This window comes from Pelodiscus sinensis, chromosome 2, assembly GCF_049634645.1.
Source record: "Pelodiscus sinensis isolate JC-2024 chromosome 2, ASM4963464v1, whole genome shotgun sequence".
NCBI lineage: Eukaryota > Metazoa > Chordata > Testudines > Trionychidae > Pelodiscus > Pelodiscus sinensis.
Genome location: NC_134712.1, coordinates 57,273,916 through 57,295,071, shown reverse-complemented (window position 1 = coordinate 57,295,071; position 21,156 = coordinate 57,273,916). Strand labels below are relative to the sequence as shown.

Sequence of the window (21,156 nt, the reverse complement as noted above, 5' to 3'; positions counted from 1 at the left end):
GCAGCTTTAGGGTGCAGCACACGGACACAGCAGGCATCCCCTGAGCATGGATGGGATCCTGCTGCCAGGCTCAGGAGAGGCACATCCTGCCACGGGGGTGGGGAGGAGGGGCAGCATGGGTCAAAGCAGGCTAGCCACAAGGGCGCAGGCACGACCCCATACAGACTGAGGAGTGCCGCACACAGCATGAGGGCATGGTTGCATGTGCGAGGCAGCACCCATTCCCTCAGACAATGCTACAAGCCACAGGAGTTTGTGTGGACCCCAGGGAGGGCCAGTCTGCTCCCGACTCCTCTGCCATCCATGAGGGGATCCCATTGTAGCCGGACACTTCCCTTGGCTGCTTGTCGGTGGGCCGGGGGGAGGAGGAGAGGAGAGAGGTGGGAACTGGCAATATGGTCCTCTGGGCACATCTGGGCCCCTGTGAGGCAGAGCCCACTGTGCAGGCCACACATGGCCTTGCTCCCAGGACATCCCCCTCCTCTGCCCTGAGGACTGTTGGTCACTGCTCACCGAGGAGGACACGGTCTCAGGGACAGTGTCTGCATGGATGACTGACCGCTTCTCCCTCTTTGTGTTCTCAACAGCCAGCCCAGCCAGGACTGAGGGGCGAGCCACACTACCGCAATCAGCTGCCAGAGCCTGGGGGACCCAAAGGCACACCAGGGTCCAGGAAGACCTCATGCGCCTGCATGCAGCATCCTGTGTGACATGCAACAGACCCTGGTGCAGAAGGTCCGCGAGGACTCGGAGGGGCAGAACTGCGCATGGGACTAGTTCATGCAGTGATGCAACAGCATGTGTGCTGTCATGTGATGCATGATGGCACACTTGCCTGCTGTCGCTGCTCCTGGCTACCACCTTCCTGACCCCATGCTATGCCCATTTGCCCTCCGCCTGCCCATGCTATGCCTCTGCTCCCTCCCCAAGTGATTCCCATGCTCCCTTCCCCTCTCCCTCCACCATCCCTTACCCTGCTCCAGCCCCCCCTCCTGCCCACCCTTCTTTGTTCCCACCCAACCCCAAGTCCAACAGGGTTCCCTCACCCAAGGTGGCACATCTAGCTGCTCCCATGCTCTTCCCAGCGCTGAGCCACCTCCCCCTCCAGGTTATGAGCCCCCTCCCGTGCCCACCTTTTCTTAATGTTAGATAAATACAGACTTCGTTTTTTTCAAAACCAAACAGGTATATTTATTGAGAGGTCAGGGAAAGGGCGAAGGGTGGGGTTGTGGAGGGAAGGGATAGGGCTGCAAGCCAGAGGCCCTTGGAGGGGAGGCCCTGGGGAGAGTTATGGAGGTCCTTGAGAGAACCTCTCCCTCAGGGACTCCCAAGTGTACACCTTGGCCTGATGGGCCTGGCGGATGGCAGCTGTCCTCAGCTGCTCAAATGCTTGTCCCTCGTGTAACAGGGCAGCTGCCCTGTACTGGCCCCTTTAAGAGCCAAACCCCAGCCTGGAGCAGGCCCGGGGAGTTCAGCCCAGCTGGGCGGCGTTGGCCAATTAAGGCCCAGCTGGGGGATATAAAAGGGAAGGGCTGTTTCAGCCAAGGCAGTGTGAGCCTGGCTGCAGAGGGAGCAGGATGCTCTCTGGAGCTAGGGCAGGGCTAGAGAGAGTCAGGCTGGGCCAGGGCGCTTGGACAGCCAACCGGCCAGCCTGCTAGGCCTGTGGCAAGGCTGTGAGCCTGGCTGCCGAGGGAGCAGGACGCTCTCCGGAGCTAGGGCAGGGCTAGCGAGTCAGGCTGGGCCAGGGCGCTTGGACAGCCACCCGGCCAGCCTGCTAGGCCTATGGCAAGGCCTGCTGGAGAGACACCAAACCCCCGGAAGGGGGGCTCAGAGCGAGTGACTTGGGCACTGCTGGAGGGCAGTGTGGCGAAGAAAGCAACGCGACTGGAAGATTCCAGAGGGGAAACGCCATGTGAGCAGAGGCCTGTGTGGGTGGAATGGACTGATTCTGGGGACAGATGACGGACCCCCGCTACGGTGGTGAGTGACCCCCTCACACCTCGCTGCCGGTGTCTGCTCCCCACCCTAGGAGGAAGGCCTCCCCCTTCCTCTCCACAATGTTGTGGAGGACACAGCATGCTGCAACCACCTCAGGGATGATGTTCTCCCCATGTTGAGGTGGATCAGCAGGCACTGGAAATGTGCCTTGAGGTGCCTGAAGGTGCACTCCACCTGGATCTGGGCACCATTCAGGTGGACATTAAATAGGTCCCTGCTGAGGTCCAGGTTGCCGGTGTATGGCTTCATCAGCCACAGCATGAGGGTGTAGGCCACGTCCCCCACAATGCACAGTGGTATCTGCACATCCCCAAGTGCAAAGTCCCGGTGGGGGAAGAATGTGCCCACCTCCAACTTGCAATACAGACTGGAGTTTCTAAAGACTTGGGCATTGTGTGCTCTGCCTGACCACGTGACAAAAATGTCCACAGTGGTCGACCAGGGCCTGTAGCACCTTAGAAAAGTAGCCCTTCCGATTAATGTACCGGGCCACTCGATGGTCAGGTGTGAGAATTGGGATGTGGGTCCCATCAATCACTCCACCGTAGTTTGGGAACTCCAGGGAAGCAAATCTGGCCACAATTGAGTCCAGGTCTCCCAGGCGGATGACCCTCTGCAGCAGGATCAAGTTGATGCTCTCACAACCTGCAGAAGGAGACAAAGAAACACACAAAACAGAGAATGAGAGGGAGTGCCTAAGCCCTTGGGAGGTTCCAGCCCCCCCACCATCTCCTCCCCACAAAGCACCCCAGGAGGCTGCCCCCCCCCAGCAGCAGGGCTGTGTGAGGGTGGGACAGCGTAACCCCCCGGGGATGGGACTTCCCCTCCACCTCTACTCCACCCCCCACAGCTCCCAATCTCCCTTTTCCAAGGGCCCCCCTTATCCAGGACTCTTCTCCCCCTCTCCCTGCATGCAGGGACTGTAGCCTGAGAGCGCTTTACCTCCACGATGAGGGCCCTGACTGTGGACTTCCCCATGCTGAACTGGTTGTCCACTGACCGGTAGCTGTCTGGAGTGGTGAGCTTCCAGAGGGCGATGGTGATCGGCTTCTCCAGGGGGATGGCGGGCTGCAGGTGAGTGTTGTGTCTCTGTAGGGTGGGGTGAGCCAGGCACACAACTCCAAAAAGGTGACCACCTGCATGCGGAAGTTTTGGAGCCACTGCTGGTCGTCCCACCGATCCATGACCAGCCGGTCCCACCAGTCCAAACTGGTGTCCAGCCTCCAGCAACACCTCTCCATGGTGGGTTGCAGTTGCCAGAATGTAGTTCCCTCGCCCAGGGAGAGAGTCCCCAGAATGAGCTCAGGGTTGAACTCATGCAGGACCAGGAAGGCAGCTGGTAGAAAGTGCTGCAAAAACTTCAGCATGGCCATGTGCTGCAAAAACTGCAGCATGCCCAGAGGCAGCTCTGGCTCCATGGCTCAAAGGAAAAAGCCGTGGCATCCAAAAAAAACCCCAGGGCAACCAAAGCAGGTGCTGCAAGAGCCTTGCTATGCCTTGAAGAGGTAGCAAGCACGCAGCGGCAGCGGAGAAATGGCTGTCCAGGGGTGTCCCTTTAAGCGCCTGTTTCTGCAAGGGCTCCGGCACCAGCACTGGGAAGCAATTGGTGACCTAAAGCCCTGGCTGAAGTGGTTCCGGGTGGCCTTTTATGCGAGAGAGCATCCAATCAGTCTGGACACTCTCTTTCAATCACTTTTTCGATGCGCTTTTGTGTGGATGTGCTTTCAGAAGAAGTTTTTTCGGAAGATCTCTTCCGAAAGAAGCTTCTTCCAAAAGAAGCCTTTAGTCTAGATGTATTCTTTTACACTTGACTTGCCAGAATTTATGTTCCTTTCTATTTTCCACAATATAATTTGACACCTAATTTTTAAATGAAGTCTTTATTTCAACTAATCATCATTTTATTCTGTTTAACTATGCTAGCATTTTTATTTTTTTTATTTTTTTGCTTTATATGGAGTAAACATTTAGCTGGAGAATCAGTCTCTTATAGTTTCCATGCAGCTTGCAGGCATTTCGCTCTTTTGACTACCCTCTTTAATTCCCATTTGACTAGCATCCTCATTTTTGTGTAGTTTGTTATTGTGGTGGCTTTCTTTTGTATTCTCTGCCCCCCTCCCCCAAACACACACCAGGACGTTACATTTAGAATAATAGACTAATAGAATACTAGAACTGGAAGGGACCTTAAGAGATCATCAAGTCTAGTCCCCTACCCTCAGGGCAGGACCCAGTACCATCTAAACCATCCCTGATGTCTATCTAACCTTAAATATCTCCAGAGATGGAGATTCCACAACCTCCCTAGGTAATTTATTCCAGTGTTTAACCACATTGACAGGAAGATTTTTCCTAATGTTCAACCTAAACCTCCCTTGCTGCAATTTAAGCCCATTGCTTCTTGTCCTATCCTCAGAGGCCAAGGAGAACAATTTTTCTGCCTCCTCCTTGTGACACCCTTTTAGATACCTGAAAACTGCTATCATGTTCCCTCTTAGTCTTCTCCTTTTCTAAACTGAACAAGCCCAGTTCTTTCAGTCTTCCCACATAGCTTATGTTTTCTAGGCCTTTAATCATTTTTGTTGCTCTTCTCTGGGCCTTCTCTAGTTTCTCCACATCTTTCTTGAAATGTGGTGTCCGGAACTGGATACAATACTTCAGCTGAGGCCTAATTAGTGCAGAGTAGAGCAGAAGAATAACTTCTTGTGTCTTCCTCATAACACTTCTATTAATGCATCCCAGAATCACAATTGCTTTTTTTGCAACAGTGTCACACTGTTGACTCATGTTAAATGTGTGGTTCATTATGACCCCTAGATCCCTTTACTCCTTCCTGAACAGTCACTTCCCATTCTATATGTGTGAAACAGATTGTTCCTTCCTAAGTGGAGTATTTTGCATTTGTCCCTATTAAATTTCTTCCTAATTACCTCAGACCATTTCTCTAGTTTGTCCAAATCATTTTGAATTTTGACCCTATTCAAGCAGTTGCAACCTTTCCCAGCGTGGTATTATCCGCAAACTTAATAAGCATACTCTCTATGCCATCATCTAAATCATTGATGAAGATATTGAACAGAACCGGTCCTAAAACAGACCCTTGCAGACCCCCACTTGTTATGCCCTTCCAGCATTACTGTAGACTGTTAATAACTACTCTCTGAGAAAGGTTATCCAGCCAGTTATGCACCCACCTTATAGTAGCCCCATATAAGTTGCATTTCCCTACTTTATTGATAAGACGGTTATGTGAGACTATATCAAATGCCTTACTGAAGTCTAATTATACCATATTCACTGCTTCTCCCTTATCCATGAGAGTTGTTATGCTATCCCAAGAAAGCTATCAGATTGGTTTGACATGATTTGTTATTTACAAATCCATGCTGGCTGTTACCTATCACTGTATTATCTTCCAGATGTTTGCAGATGAATTCCTTAATTTCTTGCTCCATTATATTTCCTGGCACAGAAGTTACATCATGATCCCTATTACTGAATGATTCAACTATACAGGCAGTCCCCGACTTATGTCGGATCCGACTTATGTCGGATCCGCACTTACGAATGGGGCTTTCTCGCCCCGGAGGTCGAGGTAGCGGATTGCTACCTGCGAGCTCCGGGGCAAAAAAGCCCCGTTCGTAAGCTGCTCTGGTGCCCCTGGTCTGCTGGAGACCGTCTCCAGCAGACCAGGGGCACCGGGCGGGTTCCTGCACTTCTGAGGCTTTGCCAGAGCAAAGCCTCAGAAGCGCAGGGAACCCGCCGCTGCTGCCGCTTCAGTCCGGGTGCCTGTGGTCTGCTGGGGATGGTCCCCAGCAGACCACAGGCACCTGGACTGAAGCGGCAGCAGCGGCAGTTCCCTGCGCTTCTGAGGCTTTGCCAGAGCAAAGCCTCAGAGGCGCGGCATCCCGCTGCGGCTGCGGCTCTGCTCCCGGTGTCCCTGGTCTGCTGGGGGGGGGAGGCGCGGCTAGTGTGCCCCCCCCAGCAGACCAGGCTTTTGTTTTGGACCCTGGAGCAGAGCAGCTTGGGCGCTGCCGATTGGTCCTGCAGCGCCGCTCTGGGCACTACTGGACCAACCCGGCAGCACCCCAGCTGCTCTGCCCCAGGCGTCCTGATTCAGCCGCTGCTGGTCAGTTTCAGCAGCGGCTGAATCAGGACGCCTGGGGCAGAGCAGCTGGGGTGCTGCTGGGTTGGTCCAGTAGCGCCGAGGAGCCGTGCTACTGGAGCAACCCAGCAGCACCCCAGCTGCTCTGCCTCAGACATCCCCAAGTCAGCTGCTGCTGAAACTGATCAGCGCTGATTCCAGGAAGCCTGGGGCAGAGCAACTCTGCCTCGGGCTTCCTGTAGTCAGCGCTGGTCAGACTTGGGGAAGCTTGGGGTTCTTAAGTTGAATCTGTATAAGTCAGAACTGGCGGTCAGTTCCAGCAGCGGCTGAATCTGGACGCCAGTTCCGACTTACATACAGATTCAACTTAAGAACAAACCTACAGTCCCTATCTTGTACATAACCCGGGGACTGCCTGTATTCACCTCTTGGACCACATGCTACATTTAGGGCTAAATCAAGAATTGCCTCTCGCCTTGTGGGTTCCAGTTCTAGCATCTCCAAGAACAGCCTCCTGTTGCATACAATCCTAATTCATCCCCAGAGCAGTTGTTTTTGTGACTGAATCAGAAAGGAATTCTGTGGAAAAAAATAGTATATGAGTATGAAATTAAAGACTATATTATAATGCATTTGCACAAGAGGGGTGAATTTGGAACCTTAATTCTGACATTTCTTAGCTTTGAGTGTTTGACACATGCTTTTTATGTAATTTTTGTATGTAATTTAATGCATCTCTATTAAATAGACATTATGGATGAATGGTAATTTTATTTTGTCTGTTTACCTATCTTGCCAAATATAGCCTGTATACTTCAGTATGACCATAATAGGTGGAAGAATATACTTCCTTCTATCTGTTTTTAATGCATTTCCTTTTCATTTTGTTAAGTTTCACCCTTGTTCTTATGTCAGGAGATGGTTCTAAATTGGAATGCTTGACCACAGATATATCGTCATCTCTGTACTACATCTCTTGCTTTGCTTAACTAAATAATCCTAAATGCCGATTCTACAAATACTTGCATGCGTGCTTAACTTTAAACACATGAGTAATCCTCTTGGTCTTATATAAGTGTTTGCAGAATGGGGACTGTAAGGTTTCCATTCTCTCCTCATATATTGTCCTCTCTGCTAACATTTTCTCATGCCCTTTTTGGAGTCTTTTCTATTTTTTCTGCATGTTTTTTGAGTTAAGGTGACCAAACCTATAAATGTAGATGGTCTATTCAAAATTAGGTTTGCTCTACCACCAAGATATACGTGTGTGTATATTTTAACCAGTGTTATTTCCCTATCCTCTGCTTTCCCAGAAAGTCAATTTGAATCATGCTGAGACCAAAGGGTACATGTGTTACAAAAAGTGCAATAAAAGGAGTGCTTTTTAAATTAAGATGCTGAGGTCTGTTAAAACAGAAATTGAGACTTTGTCAACTGTGGCCAAATGTACAGTTTGTATCTCTTACATAGCCTAGAGCTCTGCAGTTGGCTGTCCTAGAGGAAGCTGGACCATAGCTATATGTCAGTTACCTCACAGTAACACCCTGTTTTGACCCTTAGTTTCTAAGGGTCTGAGTGACCTTACAAAGTGCTCAGATATCATAAGATCTAGTCCCTTGTTTGTTAAACAAGTGAAAGATGCATGAAGTGTGGGTGGCATGTGGTGAAATAAAACAGCTGTTGAAAGCCCTAAGGAGTTAAGGAGTTCATGAAACAGACTGATGCAGGGCCAGATTATCCATTAGGCACAGTAGGCATAGTGTTTAGGGCCTACAAAAAGCCTGAGGGTCTAAAAAATAATTGACTCAAAAATAAGAACTGCTAAATCATATTTAATAATATGCTATTTTTTATTAAAATACATGTGCAAATGTTGAAGATCAATTAAATGCAGGTGTATTAAATCTTTAGTCAACAAACAACATACAGGTATAACATACAATTAAATATTTACTTTGCTACTCTTTTTGTTAACAAAATCAGAGATTACATCATCAAATGTAATTTTTATCAAAAGCTCACTCTCAATTGAAAATAGTGCATGGAAAGAGAGTTGTTTCTGTCCCATGGTAGACTGAAGACAGTTCTTTATATGTTTTAACTTTAAAAAAGAGTCTCCCCTTCACAGTTTGTTCCCAAGATGGCAAGATAAATTATGAAAGCGATGTTGACATTTGGAAAACTTGTCACCAACTTGTTTGCTGTTTGTGCTCTGATCATTGCTGCCACAGATTTCTTATCTGCATACATATGTGAGAACAATAGAAATTCATCTGTAAATGCATGTTGGTAGATATATGTCCATCAGATCTTCAATTCCCCGTGCTCAAGAGCAGGAGTGGGAAACCTCAGGTCTGCGGCCAGATATGGCCCCTAGTTTGCTTGCCTCCGGCTCCCAAGGCTCAGCACTGGGGAGCTCGCGCTGGTGCTCCAGCCCCCCAGCCACCTACCCGCAGGGCTAGGGCACATGAAATCTTAACCTGAGCTCCCCAGGCTCTGGTGTGCAAGGGGGATGTGGAGAGTGTCTCCTTCGCAGTCAGGGGCTTTTACTTTGCTTCTCCCTTCTTTGCAGCCCCTGATCAATTTTTTAGGTGGGTCAGTGGCCCCTGCCCAAAAAAGTTTCCCCACCCCTGTTCTAGAGGTAACTTCGGCACTAGACATTGATCTACCCACAAGAAAACGGAACCTTTCGTTCAATGTGGCATATGCTGCACATCGTCTGACCATCTCAACAATAAGTTTATTCATGATAGGATGGAAGCACTGTGTGTGAAATTCGTCCCTGGCACTCAAATCTGAGACAGTATTATCCTTACAAACTTCATCAAAAAATTGCTTTCTTGGTCATTTGCATTTTGTGGTCTCATTGTGTATAGTCAGATGATGAGATCTTTTGCTGTTGCCTCAAGCGCCTGAAATTTATTGTGGGTATCATGAAAGTGTGCTAAAAGACCATCATATAAATTCATGACAGTGCATAAGTCAATGCCAGGCTCCTATAGAGCTTTATTTACAAGATTAGTCTTTTGTAGTATGTCATTCCAAATGATGCACCTCAAAGCTGTCTTGAACTGATCCAGCTTCTTAGTCAGTGACTTTACCTTATGGACAGCTGCTGGTGGCTGTCGATCACTTTCAGCTCTGTCTATTGAAGACTGATGAATTTCAGAATAGTACATATAAAGTGCTCTAGTGGCATCGCTCTGTGCTAACAGTCTTGTTTCTGATACGCTTTGTACAACATGGGTATTTTGCTTTGTTATTTACTAATTTAGATCATCTCGAGGATGAAGCTGAGAAGAATGTAAAGAGTGAGTGCAAAATCCCCCAAAACCTGATTGCTGCAGGGCAACACTCAACAGCAGCTGATCCAATCAAATTCAGACTATGGACAGTATGTGGAACCCGTTCAGCCAAACTGTTAACTTCATGAAACCCCTGAATAAATGCCACTCATATTGCTGGCATTATCGTATATTGGTGACCTGCAGCTTGCAATATCAATGCCATGAAATTTGAGAATATCCCACAAAAGATCAAATAAGTATTCTCCATCATGTCGTTCAATGGGAATGAACTGAAGAAATCACTCAACCACATCAATGAGTACATGACGAAACAGCACTGTAAGCTGAACACTGTGACTAATATTGGGATGAATTGATATTAATTCTATAAATACAGTAATTTACAATCCTAATCCCATGCCTGCTTGTCCCCAGGACTTGGAGTAGTGAGGCTCCCCCCCGGGGACATCTGGGCTCCTTCAGGCAAGGGCTCACTGGGTAGAGTACACATTGCCTTCCTCCAAGCATGTCGCCTTTGTCTGAACTGAGAAATCTTGCTCTCAGTTCAGATGAGGGCTAGGCTTCAGGCACAGTGTCTCCTAGGATGACTGACCATCTCTCTTTATTCTCCACAGCCAGGCCAGCTGTGAGAGAGTGGTGGTTGACACCACTCGGGCACCCTCCCAAACTTGAGGGACCCTCAGGCGTTGGAGACCACGCATGGACAAATTCCAGAGGGAGCACCTCGTGGCACTCTGATCCATGGGGCAGACCATAGACCGTAGACTTGAGGAAGACAGCCAGCTGTGACAAGACACCTGGTGGGATATTCTGGATCAGGGCCGCACCATGTGTGCAGCCATGCAATCCCTGGTCACCAGCATGCTGCCTGCTCCCGCTATTCTCCCCCAACCTCCTCCCCCGTGGCTGCCAAGGCCCCTGCATCCATGGTGGTGGGATCACCAGACCCAGGTGCCACTCCCAGCCTCATCCCTGAACCTCTCCTCACCCCTTCTCCCAGTTCCAGCTTCCTCCTCCCCACTCCACATTTCTCATCCCCTGTCCACCTGCTCCTCTTGCTCTCCTGCCCTCTCTCAAGTTCTTTCCCTGGTAACTTTGACCCCAAATAATATTAAAAAAAGATACCGTGAGTTGCACTCGCAGAGAGGCGAGGAGGCTCTGCAAGAGGAGCAGGGGGTTGGGTTCATGCAGGGTCTGGGAGGCAGCCTGCAGAAACTCATGCATAAGGTGCAGCAGAAGCTGTAATAGCTGTTGACTGCCCAGAGGCAGCTCTGGCTCCATAGCTGGATTGCTGAGGCGTCTGCAAGGGCAACCACAGCAGGCAAAAGAAAAGGTTTTGCTGTCCCTCAATGAGGTGGGCAAAGGGAAAAAGCCTGAGACACGACTGTACAGGGAGGTCCCTTTAAGCGATAGCCTCAGGCAGCAGCTCCAAGAAGTAACTGCTGTCCTGATGCCCTGCCTGAAGTGGTTTCAGGTGGCTTTAAATGTTAGTTAATGTCCAACCAGTGTGGATGCTCTATTTCAAAACAACTCAGCACTATTTCGATGAGCTTTTGGCTTGTAAACGTGCTATTTCGGAATAAGCTATTTTGGATTATTTTCTCCAGAATAGCTCATTCCGAAATAAATGTACAGTGTAGATGTAACCTTACTGTAATATATAGAAAAATACAGGACTGTATTTTTCATAGTTCCTTTCTTTTTTACTTTAGTTTCTTAGATTTAGTATACATTTTTATTATATTTCACTAGAACCCATAGTTCCCAACAATGATGTGGGCCTCATTGGGGAAGGACCTGCAAAAACAGAAGCAATAAATACAGTTCCTACCCTGATGTCCTTACAAGGTTTTGTACATGTGAGCAGATGACTTTCCCATCTGCTCTAAAGACAGTGCTGGCTGTTGGGCTTGGTGCCAAGGCTGTTAATTCTTTTTTCTGACCTTGTACATTGTCTGAACTTTTATACAAAGTATTCCTCCATATAAGAATCTTCCCAGAGTGTGCATGTTTAATATTAGTTTCAAGCATCATGGGCATCTATGAAGAAGTCTAGCTTCTAAGTGATGATATTTGTATATAACAACAACCTCTCCTGTGGTATGTAATTATACGTCATGTGAGACTAACACCATCAGGCAAATTGCCAATGAAGGACGGACAGACAGGACATTTAACAACAAAATAGCCAATGACTATATAGACTCCCTGGTAAACTTTACAGACTTACAGATAGTTTTGGACATTTAAATTTGGCTTTTACATGTATGGCTTTGCCAGAACCTTTCCTAGAATTAATGAGCTCATGAGGGTTCTAACAGAGATCAATTATGGGGTAACATTTTCAAGAGTCAAAGGCCCAGATCTTTATGAGTATCCAGGCATTGCTCCATTCATTGTTGCAAGATCTAAGGGTATGTCTACACTACAAAGTTAGTTCGAACTAACGGATGTTAGTTCGAACTAACTTTTATAGGCGCTACACTAGCGCTCCATTAGTTCGAATTTAATTCGAACTAACGGAGCGCTTAGTTCGAACTAGGAAAACCTCATTTTACGAGGATTAAGCCTAGTTCGAACTAGCTAGTTCGAATGAAGGGGTGTGTAGCTCCTTAATTCGAACTAGTGGGAGGCTAGCCCTCCCCAGGTTTCCCTGGTGGCCACTCTGGCCAACACCAGGGAAACACTTCTGCCCCCCTCCTGGCCCTGGACCCCTTAAAGGGGCACGGGCTGGCTAAGGTGCCCGTGCCAGGTGCAAGCCTGCCAGCACCCAGCCAGCAGACCCTGCACCTGGCACGGATCGAGCCACCCACCTGATGCCCCCAGTCCTCCCCCTCTTCCCGGGACCAGGCTGGTGGCTCCCGGGGGCTTGCCTGGGACCGCAAGAGGCGGTCACCCGCCTGGGATAGTGCAGACATCGTGGACCTTGTCCACGATCTCCGCACTAGGCACAGGAAAGTGGCCGTCTAGGGCAGGAGAGCTGTCAGCCTGGCCACCCAGGAGCAGGTGTGCAAGAGAATCAAGGTGGTCCAGTGAGACCCCTGACTCTGAGCCCTGAGCTTACAATGGCCGTCCTGGATCAGACCAAAGGTCCATCTAGCCCAGTAGCCTGTCTGCCGACAGCGGCCAACCCTAGGGACCCTGGAGGGGATGGACCGAAGACAGTCACCAAGCCATTTGTCTCGTGCCATCCCTCTCCAGCCTTCCACAAACCTTGGGCAGGGACACCACTCCTACCCCCTGACTAATACCACTCCATGGACCCAGCCTCCATGACTTGATCTCACTTCCCTTTAAACTCTGTTCTAGTTGTAGCCTTCACAGCCTCCTGCAGCAAGGAGTTCCACAGGTTGACTCTTTGCTTTGTGAAGAACAACTTTCTGTTACTAGTTTGAAGCCTGCTACCCATTCCTTTCCTTTGGTGTCCTCTAGTCCTTCTTTATGGGAACTAATGAAGAACTTTTCTGTATGCATCCTCTCCACCCCACTCATGCTTTTAGAGACCTCTATCCTGTCCCCCCTCTGTCTCCTCTTTTCTAAGCTGAAAAGTCCCAGTCTCTTTAGCCTCTCTTCATATGGGACCTGTTCCCAACCCCTGATCATTTTAGTTGCCCTCCCCTCTCCCAGCCTCTCTCTTCCCCTCTCCCACCTCCTTTTCCCAGTCTCCCCCAATTTTGTTCAATAAAGACAGATTCCATTTTGGAAGACACGTTATCTTTCTTTTGTACATCAAGAAGAGGGGCTAGGGAAGGGTAAGTGGAAGGAGGTGAGGGAGGAATGGGGCACAAGCCCCCGGTGGGGAGGACTGGGCTGGCTCTGCGGGCTTCTGGGGGTGGAAGCTCTCCTGCAGCCCCCCAATTGCTCCCTTTCCCCAGATGGCAGCCTGCGGCAAGTGTAGCCGGGCTGATGGCCGAGTGGTGTGATGTGCCCAGTGTGGGCACTCCGGGCAATCCAAGCCAGGACTGCTTTGCAAGCGGGGCACCCCTGAGAACTGTCTGTCCGGGGTGGGGGTCAGGACCCTTTAAGCACAGCCCTCGGCTAGCCTGAGACAGCATCTCCACGCTCTAAGTTCTTCTCTGATGCCCTGCCGGCACTGCTTCCAGCCATCCTTAAGCCCAGTTCAGGGTCCACTTAATGTGGACATGCTAGTTCGAATTAGCAAAATGCTAATTTGAACTAGTTTTTTAGTCTGGAGCCGTTAGTTTGAATTAGCTTAGTTCGAATTAACTAATTCGAACTAAGTTAGTTTGAATTAACGTTGTAGTGTAGACATACCCTATGTTACTTAAAGGACAAACAAGGGTTGTCCCTACTACTACTGGTGCCCACTCAGCTGAGCACTTGTACTGATGGGGGGAGGGAGGGCTGAAGCTGTGAGAGAAAGGGATTGCCAACTCTCCTGGATCAGACATTCTGTAGTGATATTCTGTCCATCTGAGTTGGCAACCTGGAGAAGAGATGGGAGGGAGGCATGGAACAGCAGGCAGCCACACAGCAACCCAGGGAGAAGCAATGATTTTAAGGGGAAAGTGCTGCTTTTCTCTAGCCTCCTGCTGCATGGCTGCCCCCTCCTCAGTCTTCCAGCCTGATGAGCAGCAGCTGGGTGCTGAGGCCTGTGGGGAGCAGCTGGAGGAGGGGATGAGGTTTAGCTAGGGGTAGGTGGCTGGAGCCCATAAGCAGAATACAGCTGCACAGAGCACTATGAAATTTGGGGCAATTTGGGGCCATACATTTTATGGTACCCTATGTGGCTGCATTTTTTGTTTATTGGTAGGGACAGCCCCAAAGAAAAAGTCCCATTTTTAAAAGTGACAGAATCATTAAGAGGCTAGATCCTCAAAGGAGATTTAGGCTCAGATTTGCAATGCCTAACTTTACATACCCTGCTGCATATTGGAATCCACAGCCCTGAGTTAAGCTCCCAGGCCCTCTGTTCAATGCATGGGGAGTTTGGCATTTAAGAACAGGATTCACAGAGGCCAGCAAGCTCAGAGGAGAGCTGCCTAAGACAGTCAACAGGAAATGCCTAAGTCCCACCCCCTCAAGGAGCTTTAGGTGTCTACTCTGGACTAAAGGAAGGTGCCTCCCTCCTGTTGAGATTCACAGCTCCTAGAATTAGGCTCTTAATCTGGGTCAGTCCTCCCCCCCCCTTATTTCCAAAAGGCCAGTGGTTAGAGTACTCAGGTGAGAAGTGAGTAATCTGGATTCCAGTTCTCATTCTGCCTGAGAGGAGTTGAGACTTAAATGCTGAACTCAGATTTCGTGCCTCCAGAGTAAACACCCTCACTATGGGGCTATAGGGTATTTGGGGATAGGACTTTCTATTGAAGCTGTTCCACTTTGGATTAAAGTAGTCATAGGAGGAGGGACGGGAACCTGGCTGTCTTATAGTCAGCTAAGGATTCTAACCACTGAGCTAGAGAGTCATTTTCACTCTCTGCATGGTACCACCATCTCCTTTGTTTTGTGTGGTGCCAATCCAAAAGGCATGCTGTATGGGGCAGCCCCTGTGCATCTGTGGGCATGCTGTGTGGGGCTGCCATTGCCACTGCGCTCAGGCAAAATAGGAAGGGGAATTCCTAGTTTGGAGATCCTGGCCTGGTTTAGGCACATGATTGGTGCTGGGTGTCAGGACTTATCATCATGCACATGCATGGTAGTTGTCTATGGGAATTTAAGTGTCTGTGGGTTAGGTGGCAGCTGAGCCTGTCACTGGAGGATCTAAATTTTGGATTTAAGAACCTAAAGTAGATCTAGTCCTTGGGAGCCTAACACATGGTGTACACTTAAAAGTTAGATTGACATAGTTATGGCATCCACTGGAAATATTCATCCCCTGAGTGCCACAATTATGACAACTGAACCCACAGTGTAGATGTACTTACGTCAATGAAGAATGCTAATGTCAACCTAGCTATGATTGCTTAAGCAGGCTGAGTTCCTGCAATGACAGAACCTCCCCCCACATTGCTTCCCTTGTTGTAGCAAGCATCTTCACTTTGCTACGATGCCATAGCTGTGCAGCTGTAGCACTAGTAACATAGGCATGGCCTGAGTCTGACTGAAAGTCAGTGGGACTTAGGCTCTTCAGAGATTTAGATGCTTTTGAAAATTTTACCCCTAGTCTACAGCTCTGGACTAACATATACAACAGGATATTGTGAATGTAGCTTCCTGATAGGTGCTGATCAGTCACACATGCCTCTTTATGTTAGTTCAAATTAGCCTGCTAAGCTTGTTTCTGCTCAGTAATTATAGGAAATGGGTGTTTTGCATACTCAGGCCCACTTTTGAATGACTCTGAAAGTAAGGGATCTTCTGTTCTTCTTTCCCAGCCAAACCAGTCATGGGCTGATTTACCAAAAGTTGTGAACAGAACAAATGAATAACAGATTTTAGTTTAAAGAGAAGCAGACAAAGGCTGTGGATAGAAAAGGGAGTTAAGCAGGGAATGAGGTGGGTTGTTGCAGAGAAGGCATGATGGTGGGACTGAATAATAAGCAACAGTATGCAGGTTTTTTGTTTCATTTCCCTGTCTCCTTACAGCAGATCAAAGAGAGCTGTCAGGAAAGGGGGTAGAGAATGAGGCACCATCATTCCCCTCATAGCCTATAGCCATCTGATAATTTCCTGGATGTGGTAAAGTTGTAGTTGTTTCAGAATGTCAGGCTGATATCAGAGTTGAGCTGGAATAGATAACCTGAGGATGCTGGCCAGAATTCCCTTTCAGTTGACTAATGGAGAGAGCAGAGGCATAAGAGTGCCCAACAAATACAGGGTTTTGAATTACTTTTGTCTTGCTCCTCATCAGCAACAGTACATATATCTCCCTTCCCATGGACAGGCAAAAGTAGCCGTAGATCCCACAGGAATTCTATACTGTGTAGTATAGTTCAATTCCCACCTATCTTGGGCTTTATGGACAGTTAACATATTCTTGAGGTCTTCCAAAAAGTATAACCCTAATGGACCTGAAAATGCTCTGTGAACATGTTTGCATTGTAGATGCAATGTCAGGAAGAGTATGTCTATACTAGTCCCCTAGATTGATCTAGGGAGGCTAATGAGGGTGACTGGAATTGCAAATCAAGCCCGGGATTTAAATATCCCGCGCTTGATTTGTATGTTCCCAGCCAGTCGCCATTTTAGAAATTGACTAGCCCGAAGTAACTGCCCCTGTCTACATGCGGCAGTGAAACAGGATTCCGATTTAAAGCCCTAACTCGAATTAGCTGGTATTCCTCCTGCAATGAGGTTTACCAGCTAATTCGAATTAGGGGCTTTAAATCGGAATCCTGTTTCACTGCTGCGTGTAGACGCAGGCAATTACTTCAGGCTAGTCAATTTCTAAAATGGCGACCGGCCGGGAACATGCAAATCAAGCGTGGGATATTTAAATCCTGGGCTTGATTTGCAATTCCGGTCGCTCTCATTAGCCTCCGTAGATAAATCTAGGGGGCTAGTGTAGACGTACCTGAAGATTGTTATAACTATGGTGACCTTTTATCAGGAACCCTGTCATGACTCCTTCATCTTAATGTGAGAACAGCACAATCCGAGAAGGTTGGGTAGGTACTGCCAGAGGCACCATACATGTGTCCCATAAACATGTATCTATACAATGGTCTAGTGTCTTAGCAGGGTAAAACTTCTACTTTACAGGAGACAGAGCCTTCTCTCTGAAAGCTGGCTCATGACACAACTTGTGATGGAGATATCTAGATTGTGCACATGAAAGGGAAGAAAACAGAGAGTCACTTGTTCTTTTTTTCCGTCAGTCTTTTTGCTGGTGGCTCAGAGGCTGCCTGAGAATATGTCCACCCTAGCTATAGGGAACATATTAATATCACTTAGTGGCTCAACAGTGTGTAGAGAGAGGGGATACTAACTTCTCCCCACATTCTGATGGCAAAGGGTAAGGTGGGGATCTCTTCTCATGAGTTCCTCTAGTGGTCTATGTTACCACAATGTGAGGGATTGGGAGACACATGGGATAACCTAATTTCTGGGTGGTGGACTAAAGAACTCTTCTGTGGTCAAAGGTGTTCTCTCATGAGGCTATGTCTACACTATGACTTTTGCCGGAAGAGGGAATGCAAATGAAGCGTGGATTAGCATTTTCTCGCTCTTCATTTGCATTGCCTCTTCCAGCAAAAGTCGTAATGTAGATGTAGCCTCTGAGTCATGGAACTGGCAAAGCAAATATTCATTCTTAAGAACATTTATGTTCAATAGTATCCAAGATCTTCTTGTAACAGGGGCTCCATTGTGCTAGGTGCCCAGAGGACTCAACCAATACTGGGATTTATTTACTAGGCGCTGTGTACAGACAGGTAGTGGGAGTCAGTGGGGGATGGAGGAGGTGTGGGTGCAGGGCCTGGACAAATCAGCCTGTATGGATCCCCTTAACACTTTTATACGGGTAAAATCTGGTGTGGGGAGGGGACACCAGTGCTGGGGGTGAGGGATGGTGGAGTCACAGAGTGGCATCTGTACTAGCGGCAAGGGGGAGCCCCCTGAGCTGGGAGGATCCAGAAAAGGGAGGAGTCTGGCGTAGAAGGGAAGAAAGGCAATGGATGGTATCATCCTGGTGCTGGCATGTTCCGGCTTTGCTAGGACCCTGGTGGATGGTGTGGTAGCAGGCAACACTGGAAGCTGGCAGGGCAGGATGGAACAGGGCAGGCTAGGATTATTGCTGCCACTGAGCTCAGGCCCCATGATGCTGAGCAAGAAAAAGAAATACAATGTGCACTTGCTGTCGATGAGTACGGGCTTTACCACTAACTGCTGGCATCAGGCTTCCTACTTACTCCCCCAAACCTTAACCCCACCCCTGGGCCAGCCTGTCCCCTCAGATGCCCTTAACCCCACTCCCTCTCGGCTGGCCTCGTGCTCCCTGTACAACACATGCACAGGGCCTCCAACAACATGGGGCCAGAGTGGTCACCCAGATTAGCTGTACCCCGGGGATGGCTCTGTATCCATATTAAATCAGCACAGGGTACCTTTCATCCCGTATTTCAACCACAGTAGTGCTGCTGATTGGCAACTTGATCTAGTTCATGGGGTCACAATGCCACTCAAATTTAGCCTAGCCATCCCTCCATTATGCCTAAACTGCCCCTTGACTTCTGGGTTTCTCCCATATTTTTGAAATGCAGTGTTGGCAACCTTAGACAAGACAACTATCCACAAAACTGTACTGCCTCCCAGATGGTCTTTGCTCTGCTGTCTTTACGATCTGATTTAAGACAAGCTGGGGTAACAAGTAATAGCAGGAAAGAAGAGGGAGGGTGCGGTAGAAGTAATAAAAATCCATTGTTGGCTGTGTGTGCTGCTTGAAGGGTCTTGGTTCATTTGATCACTTAAAGAAGATTATTTTTTAAATTGCTATTAAATCACAAATTCGTAAACCCTCTTTACTGTTTTACATTCTCCGAGCAGATGTGGCTCCCTTACTGCCACTCTTTTCTCTCTGGGACTGGAGGAGAAAGGGGACTCTTTAGGCCACCCTGAAGGGAGGAGTCCCTGAGGCCATACCTGAGGTGCAGAGGAAAAGAAAGTCCCATGCTGCTTCCCCTGTCTCTTTAAGAAAAGATGGGTCTCCTTATCAATGCTACTTTAAATGTGTGTATGGGACAAAAACAGAGCCATTTTTGCCCTGTGTCATGATGTTCCCTTAATCTGGCCCTGGGCACCATTACTGAAGCCACCAGCAGATACTTGAAGAGAGTGTGCAAAAAATGCTGACATCAATAGCGCCTGCTTTCCTGGCTCCCAAAATCAGAGGAAGGGTTGTTTAACAACTGCTTTATTAATGCTTTATTCCACTACTTGGAATATGGGGCCTTTTTACTTCCCTCTCACAACTAAAGCTGAGTGCCTTGGCAAGGCTGTCTTTGTCTTTTCCCTTGTGTAGCAAGAAAGGAAAGATGGGAGATAGTTGGGTTTGTCGATTCAACTTTTCTTCTCTGAGGCCATGTCTACATGGGGAGATTATTTCAAATTTACTAAATTTGATTTCTGGGCCCCCAATTTTACAGATTCAAACTTGCATGTCCTCTCTATGGGGAAGAATTGAATGTAGTTTGAGGCAGGCTCTGTTAATGTGGCAGCAGAGCATCCACACTAGGGCTATGTCTACACTCGCGGCTTCTTGTGCAAGAACATCTTGCGCAAGGGTTCTTGTGCAAGAAGTCTTGCGGAAGAAAATGTCCACACTGCCATATGCAAGCTGTGCTTTTGCGCAAGAGCGCCCATGGCAGTGTGGACGCTCTCTTATGCAAGAAAGCTCTGATGGCCATTTTAGCCATAGGGCTTTCTTGCGCAAGAAATCCCTGCCGAGCATCCACACTGCCTTCTTGCACAAGAGCTCCTGTGCAAGAGGGCTTACGCCTGTTAAAAAAGAGCGTAGCTCTTGCGCAAGGAGCCCTCTCTTACCACGCCGTACTGTAAATTTCCTTGCGCAAGAGCGGGCGGGCATGTGGACGCTCTGCAGATTCTTGCGCAAGAATGGCCGTACTTGTGCAAGAAGCCGTGAGTGTAGACATAGCCTAACGTTATTTCAGACAAGTTTGGGAATAGTTTTATTCCTTATGAAAAGCAGGACTACAGAGTTTGAATTCCTCAGCCCCTTATTCTGGAATAACAGGGTTGGTAGTGTGGATGCATCGCTTAAAAATCGACCTTGGGGGGCTAATTTCGGATTGAGGTCCTAATGAAGACTAGGCCTTAGGTACTAAGAAGCCTAACATCTTGGGTGGAGAGTATGGTAGGCCATCCATTTCACACCCTCTTGTTGGGATTGTGGTTGGAAATATACCACCTTAATGTGGAACCTAAAAACAGAGTCTCTGAATGTTGTTTCTAGTTGCAAACCTTAAGAGCTGATTAAGAGCTCCAAAACTTTCATATGACACCACAGAATTCAAGCAGTGGGAGGAGTGTCTCAGATTAAAGCTCTGGGTTTGACTTCTCTGTAAATGAAGGTGACACTTGTTCACTAAAACATGCATTTACATTTTATTACCCCACATCTGCAGGATGAATGTGTGTGTGAAGGTTTTTGTCAGATTCCTTTATTGTCTTCACTTATTATACCAATCTGAACTTCCCAGGGCAAAGAGCAATCTGCATGACCCAGACAGAATTTAATAGTTCCTTTAAAACGGGATAACACTGGCTAATCTACTGTGCATATTTGTTTGTGCAATGCTGAATATAAAATATGCAGGCACTGAGAGACAGGTATATATTAGCCTGTTCCTAGTAAAATATAAACTATGTAGCTCTACTATACATAGTATATACATGTTTGCAATGTGTGTGTTTATAATTATATACTGAGAGGGGGATGCGTGGGTGGAAGAACCACTTTGAGACTGTTTATTGTTTTTTTAATAGGCAGTCTCAAGCCAAGCAGCCTAGCGGGCCTGGGACATTTTAAAGTGAATTCTTATCCTCTCGAGTTGGAGAACTCCAATTAGCCTCAGACTAAAGCGCACAGCGTGTGTGTGAAACAGGCGGTTGCTGGCACGCAAGCTTTCCCAAGGTTGCGCTTCCTTTCCTTTTTCCTGAGATTTGGCGCAGGGGGAAGGGGTCGAAGTCACATGGACACAAAGCTTTTGATTAATGTCCAAGCTGCCTGGGTCGCTGCTGCTGAAGCTTTCCAATCTCTCAGTCCCACGGAGCGCCGGGAGAGCAGGCAGCCAGTGACCGCGCATTTCCTACAGGCAGTAGCCCCTT

The 21,156-nt window shown here is 48.2% G+C and overlaps 1 long non-coding RNA gene across 1 annotated transcript; it reads left to right on the top strand.

The window, feature by feature from the left end:
- The first annotated feature begins 1,554 nt into the window (after nt 1-1,554).
- On the top strand, nt 1,555-5,511 carry LOC142826715 (uncharacterized). The gene is made up of 3 exons (XR_012900923.1): nt 1,555-1,980; nt 2,916-3,072; nt 5,418-5,511. It is a non-coding gene; the product is annotated as an uncharacterized LOC142826715 (long non-coding RNA).
- The last annotated feature ends 15,645 nt before the right edge of the window (nt 5,512-21,156 follow it).